Source organism: Colobus angolensis, unplaced genomic scaffold (assembly GCF_000951035.1).
Source record: "Colobus angolensis palliatus isolate OR3802 unplaced genomic scaffold, Cang.pa_1.0 Scaffold28, whole genome shotgun sequence".
NCBI classification, from domain to species: Eukaryota; Metazoa; Chordata; class Mammalia; order Primates; family Cercopithecidae; genus Colobus; species Colobus angolensis.
Genome location: NW_012116043.1, coordinates 1,158,103 through 1,170,639, shown reverse-complemented (window position 1 = coordinate 1,170,639; position 12,537 = coordinate 1,158,103). Strand labels below are relative to the sequence as shown.

Genomic DNA, 12,537 nt, shown 5'->3' with positions numbered 1-12,537 from the left:
CAAAATTAACAAATAGGTCCTAGAAATTACACCATTTTTAATATTTGTGAAGTACCTGCTCAGCCAGGTGCTGATGGAGGACAGAGGATTAAGAGGAAGCCTTGACTTACAGGCACCCAAGCAGCTGCTGTGTGGATGCAGATCTGGACGATACGGCCCCAGGGCTTGTTCTTCCAGCGCTTCTATTATTCTCTCTCTCTCTGTCTTATAGGCAAATTAGATTATGTTTCCGGGTTAATACATGGAGGGATTAACTGGGATAAAGAAACATGGTTTTAGGGTGTAAATCTCCAAAATGTCTATGGTTCAAATGTGGGATCTCACATGATGGTCTTGGACAAAGAGAATGTCGTTGGTTCTCAAGATTTAAACACGGGAGAGCCTCTCACTGCTCCCAAAGCTAGGGAGGGAGGGGATGGAGATGGCCCAGAGACATTCGAATTGGAACTCAAGATCAGTATTGGAGACCCCACCCTGTGACACACACATCATGGACAAGTTCCTGGAATGTTGGAGCTTTATTTTCCTATTTGATAAAATGAGAATTATAGCTTCTGTGGAGGGCACAGCGGTGATCTGTGAGGATCACAGGAGATCATGCATATCGAAATGCTTTGAAAAGCATCAAGCACTGAAAAATGTCCAGCTTAGCTATTAGTAATAGTGACTGTGCTGGGAGTCTGGGCTTCCTTCTATCCAGCTAGAAACACTTTTATTGTGTTATTTTTAGTGTTACACCTGCACATACTTGTTTGAGCAGGTATTAACGGTATAAAGATGCCAGGCTCAGGCCCGCAGTGGGCCAGTTGATGTAAATTGTTCTGTAATAGCCTAACTTGACAACAGCTAAATGTCATAAAATGAATTGAGCATGGGGTGTGGGGGTGAAGACACTGCCTAACTCCTCCCCACTGCTGGGGAATGACATCCAGCCTGTCACCCGCTGATGGCAGGTTATGTAGGAGAAGCAAATCCATTAAAATAGAAGTACAGCTGCATGTCCATGATTACTTCTCTAATGTTATTGTCTAGCTCTGCGCTTGATCTGCCTCTGATAATACTCAAGAAATAGAACAGCAAAGTTTGCTTGTTTTAAATCTGGTAATTAATGTCTGTTTTGCTTACATTAATGGTTTCTTGCAGGAAAGATGCATGCATTATTAAATGTTGCTTAAGGAAAAAAAGTGTTGCGTTGGTTAACAATTTTTGACTACAAATAATAGAAAACGATACTAAGGCTGGCTTAAGTAGAAAAGTAATTTAATACTTCCTATAAATAATAAGCCAGGGGTAGCATGGCCAATTTATCCAGTAGTCTCAACAGCCACCATGCCTGAGGCCCGTTGTACTATTAAAAGGTTCATGAAAATATTTTTATTTTAATTTATTTTAAAATTAGAAGAAAAATCACTATAATAATATTTTAATAGGGTGGGAATCCACAGAGCAAAAGCTTCTGAAGCACCCAAAGTCATAACATAGCCCTGAGGGGTAGGCCTGCCTTCAGCCTTCATTTGGTATCAAGAGCACACTAAACTCCTTTGACTTTCCCCTGCTCTCTCTTCTTTTTTATGTCATGCTGTTGACACTTACAAATCGGCTTTCCCTTCACCTCCTACCATCATTTACTCTGTTCACCCCACTCTAGCTCCCTACTCTCTTATTTCCCCATACTCCAAGGCTGTGTCTGCAGCAGGATCTCTGCCCTGGGTCTTCTCTGTCTGAAGTACGTTTCTTTCAGGAAACTTTCTAATTTCACTTGCTCCAGGAGTTTTCTTGGCTTCTCAGAGAAACTTTCTTTTATATGTAAAAAGGATAATGAGGCCAGGCATGGTGGCTCACACTGTAATCCCAGCACTTTGGGAGACCGAGATGGGCAGATCACTTGAGGTCAGGAGGTCAGGAGTTCAAGACCAGCCTGACCAACACAGTGAAACCCTGTCTCTACAAAAAATATATGTATAAAAAACTAGCCAGGCGTGGTGGTGGGCACCTGTAGTCCCAGCTACTCAGGAGGCTGAGGCAGAAGAATTGCTTAAACCCAGGAAGCGGAGGTTGCGGTGAGCCAAGATCGTACCACTGTACTCCAGCCTGGTGACAGAGCGAGACTCGGTCTAAAAAAAAAAAAAAAGACAGAGAGAGAAAGAAAGAAAAGATAATGAATGAATCAGTGAAAGATAGATGCACCAGCCCAGACTTCCAAACCTCTGGATGTCAGCTCCCATGCGATAGCATGAAAGTCTCATCTGTAGGTGACCCAAGGGAGTCTCCGCAACGCTCCTTAGCTCTCCCTGGCTCTCCCTTAGCTCTCCAGCCCCAAGCCTGAGCCAGTCAGTGTGGAGAGAGGCAGGAACACACTGCTTGGCTTAGCTGCTGTTGTTTAAGTTTTCTCTCTTAGCAGAGGTTGGGTTCCACCAGGGCAGGGCTGAGAGTCGGAGAGGGACAGTTCTTCAGAGGGAAAGAAGATACAGTTACCAGAAAGGGAATGAGAGTGAATTTACCTGCAGAGCAAAGATAATGCCTGCTTCTTAATTTCCCACTCTAGAATTTTCTTCTGATTAGTATCATACATCTATTTTGTTTCATATCTTGATTCTGGTAGTTGTTCTTATTTATCACAAATTAGACCATTGAATGTTTTAATTTTTTCTTCCTTAAAGTGAATTAGTAGCATCTGTTGTTTTTTCTTCAACTTTTATTTTACTTTCTGGGGCGCATATGCAGGATGTGCAGGTTTGCTACACAGGTAAACGTGCGCCGTGGTGGTTTGCTGCACAGATGAACCCATCACTGAGGTATGAAGTCCAGAATCCATTAGCTATTCTTCCTGATGCTCTCTCTCCCCCCACCACCCCCCGACAGGCCCCAGTGTGTGTTGTTCCCCTCCATGTGTCTCGGTGTTCTCATCGTTCAGCTCCCACTTACAAGTGAGAACATACCGTGCTTAGTTTTATGTTCCTACGTTAGTTTGCTGAAGGTAATGGCTTTCAGCTCCACCCATGTTCCTGCAAAGGACATGATCTCTTCCCTTTTTATGGCTGCATAGTATTCCATGGTGTATTTGTACCACATTTTCGTTATCCAGTCTATCACTGATGGGCATTTGGGTTTGTTCCACGTCTTTGCTATTATGAATAGTGAGTAGCATCTGTTTTAATTTTAAACATTAAAACAGTTTTATAAGTAAAGGAGACTATACAGACACATAGAAAGAATAACGTTTTGACATGTTTTGGAGAGAACTAGTTTTAATGCAAATGAGAATGTGAGAAACCCTAGGAATCTATTTCACCTTACAGCTGAAGAGACTATGTTATAATAAGGAAGATTGTGTTGTCGTCACAGTGTTTTGTTGAGACCACTACTGGATTTTCTGAAGCACTTTGAGATAGGAGAATGTCTTCCCAGGGGTATCTGCAGAGTCTAAACTTATCAAAAGACTGACAGATGAAATATGCAGGGAGCTTGTACAAATCCATAAGAAGAAGATGAACCCCTCTGCATATATGTGTGAGAATGCTTACTGCAGTGTTATATCTGGGAGATAGATGTGTGCTTCAAGGAAACCTGGGTACCCACCGATGGGAGAGTGGAGTGGTGGCCAGGCGCGGTGGCTCACGTCTGTAATCCCAGCACTCTGGGAGGCCGAGGTGGGCGGATCACAAGGTCAGGAAATCAAGACCATCCTGGCTCATACAGTGAAATCCTGTCTCTACCAAAAAATACAAAAAAAAATTAGCCAGGCGTAGTGGCGGGCGCCTGTAGTCCCAGCTACTTGGGAGGCTGAGACAGGAGAATGGCATGAACCTGGGAGGCAGAGGTTGCAGTGAGCCGAGATCACGCCATCACACTCCAGCCTGCCTGGGCAACAAAGCAAGACTCTTTCTCAAAAAAAAAAAAAAAAAAAAGTACTATTGGCAAACTGTCCAGCATTGTGCCATAGGAACAAAAGAGTGGATTTAAGAATAGAAACAGAGGTAGGTGTTTTTAAAAAGATATGTACTGAATTAAGAAAGAAGCAGAATGAGTATATTATTTACCCCAAATAGCAATATATATTGTGACAGAACACATAGATATCTCCATGACCGTAACAAGATACATGTTAATTTTACATAAGTGGCTGGTGATAAAGAAATGAAAATGGTAGTAGAATGTGGGGTTTATTGTTTGTTTGTTTAGATGGAGTTTCACTCTTGTCGCCCAGGCTGGAGTGCAGTGGCAAGATCTCGGCTCACTGCAGCCTCTGCCTCCCAGGTTCAAGCGATTCTCGTCCCTTAGCCTCCTGAGTAGCTGGGATTACAAGCACCCACCACCACGCCCGGTTAATTTTTGTATTTTTAGTAGAGATAGGGTTTCACCATGTTGGTCAGGCTGATCTTGAACTCCTGACCTCAGGTGATCCACCTGCCTTGGCCTCCCAAAGTGCTGGGATTATCACACAGTGCAGGAGTGAGCCACTGCACCCAGCCTGGATGTGGGTTTAATAAGGAATAACTGCTAAGAGAGCCAGTTGAAATCATTAATACTTGATTACTTTTTTATCTTACAAAAATGGTAATTGTACGTAGTTCAACATAATGAGTGAACAAAAAAGGATTCTTTCACAGATCAGTAATAATAACAACATGCCCTGAAAGATAAATGAGGTGAGGTTGACCCTTCACATCTGCGTTGAATAAAACAAAACTAAACTCTAGATTCTTCTGTAAAAAATATATTTCCCAGACTTGGTTTCATCTTGCAATTCTATTCCACTGAGTAAATGGACTTGGTTTCATTTTGCAATTTTACTCCACCGCTTCTAAATGTTGTTGTAGAATGATCCACGTAACAGAAGGTCCTGCCTGCTATCAGAGAGAAAGCCACTCCTGTCTGGAAAATGCCATCTGAAAAAAATGACCAAGTGATTTTCTCTTGGTGACTTCAAACCCACCAAGTTAAATACAGAAAGGTAGAGATAGTCATAAGAGTAATGCTCTCTTCCAGCAACTGATGGATTGCAGCGGCATTTATTCATTTTGCATTTTAAGAGAAAAGCAGTTTTCTTCTGCTTTTATTAGTGTGCTTACAGATGTGGAAGGGAACCAAAGGAAGACAAATGAAGCATGAAGCTTTCTGTTGCACCATGGGTCTGCCTCTCCTCAGTGTCTCCTCACCACCCTCCGAGCAGTCACAGGGACCTCTCATTTCATAGCGATCTTGAAATAGGAGAAAAGTGCCTAGATAAGTCATGTGGGGTCTGTGTCCTACCTGTTAAGGAACAGTGATTAGGAAGCAGGAAGACATAGAGGAAAGGATGCAGGGACAGAGCAAGAGCCCTTGGTCTGAATCCTTATATGTAAGTAGCTTTATGCATGTGATTTTGGCAACTTTCTTCCCGCTTAGACCTCAGTTTTATTGTTTAAAAATTAGTAGGTTGGAGTGAATGAAACCCCAAATCTATACTATGCTAAAGCTTTATGTGTTTGTTTGACAAGTTAAGGAGGGTTTTTTGTTTTTTGTTTTGTTTTGTTTTGTTTTAGTTTTTGTTTTATTTTTTGAAGAGCCTGGGTCTCGCTCTGTCTCCCAGGCAGAAGTGCAGTGGCGTGATCATAGCTCACTGCAGCCTCAAAGTCCTGGGTTCAAATGATCCTCACATCTCAGCCTCCCAAGAAAATGGGATTACAGGTGCATACCACAATGCCCAGTCAATTTTTTTTTTTTTTAGAGATGGGGTCACATGATGTTGCCTAGGATGGTCTTGAACTCCTGGCCTCAAGTGACTCTTCCCACCTCAGCCTTCCAAAACGCTTGTATTACAGGCATGATCCACACACCCAGATGTTTTCTATGTCTGTAAGTATAATGAATGCAAAGAAGACCATTGAAAAGAAGCGACTGATGGATCGTAGCTTGAGAAGTTCCTAACCACTCCCTGGATCCAATTGCCTTTACATGGGCCCAAGGTCCCATCTCTCAGTTACTGGAGCCAGTGGCAGCTTCCCAGATTCTGTTTCTTCATCTGTGAAATGAGATTTTCAACCATATTTATCTCATGTGTTTTCACGTGGTACAGTGTCTGGTATTCTACAAACTGCCGAAACAATAGCTATTTTCATGTTGAAAATATTTTCCTTCTGGCAAACATTGTTTAAAATCACATTCCTTTAGCCACTGGTAAGTTGAGGCATCTTCTACAAACATTCTATTTTCCATTTTCATTTTGCCTTTAGTAAATTGTCTCTTGATATTGGTTACACATTTGTTTTTCCCTATTTGGTTGTTTAGTTTTTCCTATGATTTAGTATATTATGATGTTAAGCTTTGTTTTACCTAGTGCATGTGTAGAAGACTAAAACGGACTGCAAGTGATGTGTAAAGATTATCATCAAGAAGTGCAGAGTAATTTTCTATCCTTGTGATGTAAGCTGTCCTTGAGGTGTGCTTTGGCCAATGGAATATGGCAGAAGAGTCACTGGACCACTTCTGGGCCTGGGCTTCAAGAACCCTTGCCACTTCAGTTTGTTCCCTCTTAGAATGTCTAAACCCTGGGGAGGGAGGTGGGAAGGGGTGGGGGAAACCTTGTATTTACTCTCTAGAGGTTGAGAAGCCACATGGAGAGAGAGACCTGGCCAGCATCAACTTCTCAACTGGCCTACCAGATGACTACAGCCATGTGAGTGACCCAGGCTATTCCAGGTAGAAGAACCAGTATGTTAAGCACAGCTCGAAGTATAACTCCAGATTCAGAGCAATAAAATGGTCATTTCAGCCACTATGTTTTTGGGTATCAGTTATGCAGCAGTAGATGGCTGATCACACACACACACACAAACACACACAAACATACACACACACACGAAATCCTTCTGTGCCTGTGCATACACATTTAGCATTATCACAGGAGAGGGAGACTTATTACTGAGATTTTGGGGAACAAAAATTTTAACCTCTATTTTGTGTATTTTCTTATTGCTTGAGTTTTTACAATAAGCAAGCATAATTTTTTACATAAAAAAACGGTTTTCTAAAAGATAATAGTCTGGCTCTGCCAATTGGAAACATGTCTTCTTCAGGACAATGATTTTTGTTACTTTGATTTTTTTTTTAAATCTCAAAATGTTATCTATGCTATGAGCTTCCAAAATCTGATTTAAAGGTTTTAGAAATACAAGAATTTATATGTAATCATCTGCATTTTGGCTGGCTCCTTCTTGACTTGAGCAGAAGATGTCATGGTCTAGTTTTAATACGTGTAAAAGGGAAATTTTAAGACTGAAAAGCTCAGTGACTAATTTAGGAAAATGTTCCACTGTATGTACAATATATTATAATTAATGAAAGGGGTTATACTATCAACACAGTTTTGAGCTTGCTGTTTTCACTTCAAAATATTTGTAGACATCTTTCCATCTTGACGCAAACATTCTACCACATCAATTCTATATAGATTCTATAATCTATATAACATAGCATTGTATAACCATGCCATAACCTATCAACCAGTTTCTTGTTGATGCACATTAGGGTTTGCAGGTAGAATTTCTGAATGCAAACAATGCTTCAGTGAACATCATCGCACACATCTTTTGCAATTTTGCAATAGGTCCTTAAGGTCCTTCTGCCAGGGCAGAAGTTGAATGTCTCTATTGCGATATTGTTTTTAGGTTTTTACTCCGATGGACAGGACCTGTTTTCTCATTCCCCTGTGAAATTTGGTAGGGGTTACAGGAGACAAATGTGTAAAGGGAATGCAGAATGAAACCAAAGAGACCCGTGAATACCAGGTGTGCTGCTTTTCCTCTGCTTGCTTCCACCCCATCCACTTGCAACTGCTCTTCACCACACCTTGTGCCCAGGGACTGACTTCTACAGACCTCATCACCCAGCTCCTCTATCAGCCGTGATAAAGGACTGTGGTCAGTGTTGGCCAGTGGGAGGCACCAGAAGGAGTTTGGAAGGTAGAAAGAAAAAGACCGGAGGGTTTCTTTCCACTTGTTTTCTGCTTTGGCAACATGGTTTCTGGCAATGGCTGCATCCATTCAGAGCCACAGCCCCTCTCACGTAGCCCCTCTCACATAGCTCCTCTGCCATGGAAGTAGCTTTCAAGGGGCTCCAGCAACACTATCTCCTCTTGGTCCTTCAGATCCAAGGATGATAATAGCTTTCTGATGATACCAGTTTCTGGGTTCCTCAATACCCTTCTTACTCTTCTTAACCCTGTAAATATTCCCTTCAAACCCCCGAATACTTTCTTTGTGAAATTCTATCCCATAAACCCATTTGAGAGGAATCTTACTTCCTGTTAGGGCCACTACTGATTCACCCGGCTTGAGTGCTTGAATTTCATTTTGTAGGCACAAATAAGGAAGGCCTGGATTTGATCCTCACTACTCAGCACTACCTCCCTGTGGGAGCCACTGGAAGAAAGGATAGGACAGCCTGTACCATATCACATACACGGGGGCTTTGGAACATTTTAAATTATATTGGATCTGGAAGAACATGAGTATTCCTTCAGTGGCAGTTCATGAATAGGTCTGGGTCTTTTAGTAAAAAGGCCTTTTGTTCATTTAATACTCCAGTACCATTGCTTTGAAGAATTTCTATGAACATTCAATGTGCAATATTGTTGAAAGGTTGTTAAGGGAGTTTAATTCATTGAGATGTATTTAAGTTGCGACAGAACCTGACATCCCATATCCTCCTGAATTATATCGCCTTCTCTACTACAAATTTATCACTGGGTTGAGCAGCAGCGAATGGCCAACCTTTAGCTCCAATTTTAAAAGCAGAAATAGTTGGAAAATGGACCCTGAGACTTGTTGGTTTGATTTAGCAAACACATAGAACAGAGTAGAAGAGAATGAGATTTGGTGTGTGTAATTTAGCCATTTCAGCGAATCGTTGTGAAATGTCAACTTCCTAGAAGGATTAGGTGTTCCAGGAAAGAAGTAATAAACTTCAAGAAAATAGACTAACCTCGATTTTGAAGGTAATTTACACTTTTCTACTGCACCTTTTGCTTATTCCTTGAAATACAGTTAAATATCCGTTGAAATTATAAGGCAAATCAAACGGCTAGTGTACGGAGAAACACGGGGACGCTGCCTCATTAAGAATGCTCTGCTGTCATTTGGTAGTACTAATTTCCAATTGCTGCTCTAACAAATTATCACAAATTTAGTGGCTTAAAACACTAGAAATGCATTATCTTACAATTCTGGAGGTCAGAGGTTTACATTAGATTTTGATGAACTGAAGTCTAGGTGTTGGCCGCATTTCTACCGGAAACTTCAGGGAAGAATGGTTTCTTTATCCATTTTCGAGAAGTTGCCCATGTGCTTTGTTCTGTGACTTTCTCAGTCATCAAAGACAGTAGCATAGCATGTGAATTTCCCTCTGACTTTCATGCCCTGTCTCACTCTTTCACTTATAAGAACCTTTATGATTATATGGAGCCTGCTAGATTATCCAGAATCTCCTCCCCAGCTCAAGATCATTAATGTAATCATGCCTTTAAAGTACTTTTGATACGGAAGGCAACATATTTGCAGGTTCTGTGGATTTGAACACGGGCCTCTTTAGGGACCCATTATTCTGTGCATCGCATGCAGCATATGACATTTTCTATTGCAAACAACAGAGCTTCAGATTATCCTAAGGAAGGGATGGATTGACTCATGAATTGGAAAGGGGGCTTCAATAAGTGAATCTGGAGATACCTATACGTGGATTTTTATATCTATACTCTATCTGTATCTCTACCTATCCATCTATCTTGAGATACTAACTGATCAGAAACAATTTGCTTGCCATCCCACTGCTTTCTACATTTTGCATTCCACTCATATGTTTTCAGCGCTCACTACATCTCAGGCTCTTGTGAATTAGACGTGGTCATTTCCTGAGATACTTACAGCGTAATGGGGAAATGAACCTGTCTGTTTTGTGACACACACATGCACAGGGAGCATGACAGGGGAGCCCTACCTGCAGCAGATGGGACATTAGTTACAGCAGCTTACTCTTACATCCTCCCAAGGTTCTTGATGGACACGTCCCTTATAGCGCTCGCCACATTCTGTTTCAATAATGAGCTTATTTCTCCAGCTTTTCTGTGACTTCTACAAAGACGGAAAGAGTCGGGCATCTGTTTCTTTGCATTCATAATTCCCAGCACAGTGCCTGGCATGTAGTTAGTTCCATACATTATTTATCCAATGCAGATTATCTCATGGCGCTAAGTAGTTGCTTCAGCTGTCCCTGCAGGCAATAGACTGGGACATGCATGAGTAACAGGAGCTGGAAGGGACAGAAGCCCCCTGCCCCATCCAGAGGGAGGATCAGGGCCTCAGCACAAGGTGATCCTTGCCATGTTGGAATGTGTGCTCGGTGCAGCTGGATCTTCCTGTAATCTCAGAATATTGGAAACGTTTTCATGTTGTGTGAAATCCAGATTTGTCTTCTGTTGGTAACTAATATTCATTGCTTTAAGATACACATAAGGCTGGGGAAAAATTTTTTAAAAAATGCAGCCCTCTCTCTTCCAGTATTTGATCTTTGATTAAAAGCTTGTGGACATTTTTCACCTTCTAGGCTGGTGAGGGGGAAGGGGAAGGGGGGGGACGGGAGCTGCCGCATAGGTCGGGATAAAAACATGACTTAGGGGGCAAAGGGGCCTGCAAGTATTGAATGTTCATGCCCTCTCTGACGTGGAAACCTCATGCTAAACAATGCAAACACTGGCACCTTATGGCACTGCTGTTCCCGGGCCCTTGGGGACATTTTGCCTCCTTCCGCTCTTCTCTGCTGGGCTCTCCTTTGAAACTTAAGTAGAAATCAGTTATCCAAACTGGGGACTGGAATTCCAAGATACCCACTGGTGGTTGAAGCTCACTTTTCCCTAATTCAGTTGCTATTCACAACTTAGCAAAGTTGCAAAAATTTCAGATGGGACAAGAAAAGGAGAATGCTACAGAAATCTCCTTCTAGAGTTGATTGACTGAGTAGAGGAATCATCTCTATCGTAACGTGTCTTTTAATTAAACTACGTTGTGTATTAATTTTCTCAATGCCAATCTCACTACCCTAAGCAGACTCTAAGCCTCAAGTAGTCAGAAAATTTTCATCTCCTAAATTGCCCAGCATAGATGGTAGCTGATAATAGATATTTTTTAATATATTGAATGTTTACATGAGATTAAATCAAATGTGACTTAGCTTATGATTTCATGAGACATTTTGAAAATTGTGATAAAGGGGTGTGGTGAAACATTAGGATTACTATGTATCTTTCTTTACATTCTCATTACAATTAGGTCTAAACATTTTAGATGTTTATAAACAATGTTAAAACAAGGACGTTTATTTGATAAGATCTGGTATCCATAAGAATGTAACATTTATGTTTGCCTTAAGATAAAAAGTTTGAGAAAATTTTTTTTGATAGCAAGAAAAATTGCTTGAACTCTGGAGATCTAGAAAGATTTTGAATTCAAGTGAATGATGCTCTTTAAAATACCATTCTAACATGGTTAGAAATATATTTCCACTAAATGATTATAGAGATGGACAATCAGCCATGTTTACTGGAATGCTTAGCTGGGCTGGGATGATCATGGCTCAAGATTTGGCTTTCTAGAGCACAGCACAGCAAAACAAAACAAAACAAACAAAACAACAAACAAACAAAACATTATCTTTAAGGAAGCCTGACATTGTTTTAATTAACATAACAGCCATTTCCACCACCTTCTCCTTTGTCCCCTCCCACTAAAATACCTGCAAAGCCAGACACTCACTTTATCAAACTTCCTTCTAACAAAAGGTGGCCATGTGACCCAGGGCTGGCCGATGAGGTCTTAGATGGTTATTTGAGATTTCTGGGAAAACTCTTGCCTCCTTAACAAAAGGAAAAATATGATAGGAACTTTCCCGCTTCTTTGTGCTGTGAAAAGGCTGTGATGGCTAAAGCTGTGCAGCCATCTTGTGAACATGAGTTGCTAAGCAGGAGAATGGAAAATCAACATTGGAGGGTGGCAGACATGAATTGTACAAAGACCTCATGTTTTTGGTTTAATTGCTAAACCAATGCATCAATCTAGAATCACCTACTCACAGTTTTCTCCACTACCCTTAGTGCCTTGAATGTATGAGCCATTATTTTAGCAATTTCTGTTACTTGTACATAGAAATGTCAGAATCGTTTTAGCACCGAATATTTGGAAAGTTCTTCACTAGACCCCTGAGATGTACATGATAGGGATATGGTACCAGTGACTTACTTTCTGAGTAGACAATGAGACATACATGAGTAAAACAGAAAAGTGATAGAAGAGAACACACAGTGGCCACATCTGTCCAGCTCATGTGTTCAACTGTCTATGTAATTTATCCCCAGAGCACTGAATCTAGAAACTTTAATTTCTACTTTAATCATTTAAAGTTTCCCCATATGTTAGATGTGGAAACTGATAATTAGGAAGTTAAAGTAACTTTCTCAAGATCACCAAATGAATAAAATCCGGAGCTGGATTTCTTTTCTCTTTCTTT

At 41.1% G+C, this 12,537-nt stretch overlaps 1 long non-coding RNA gene across 1 annotated transcript in view; it reads right to left on the bottom strand.

The window, feature by feature from the left end:
* LOC105516281 overlaps window positions 1-12,537 on the bottom strand; it is a 39,378-nt gene that overhangs the window by 19,928 nt on the left and 6,913 nt on the right. The window contains exon 2 of the long non-coding RNA XR_001002464.1: window positions 56-254. This is a non-coding gene — a long non-coding RNA (uncharacterized LOC105516281). The remainder of the gene's footprint in view (window positions 1-55; window positions 255-12,537) is intronic.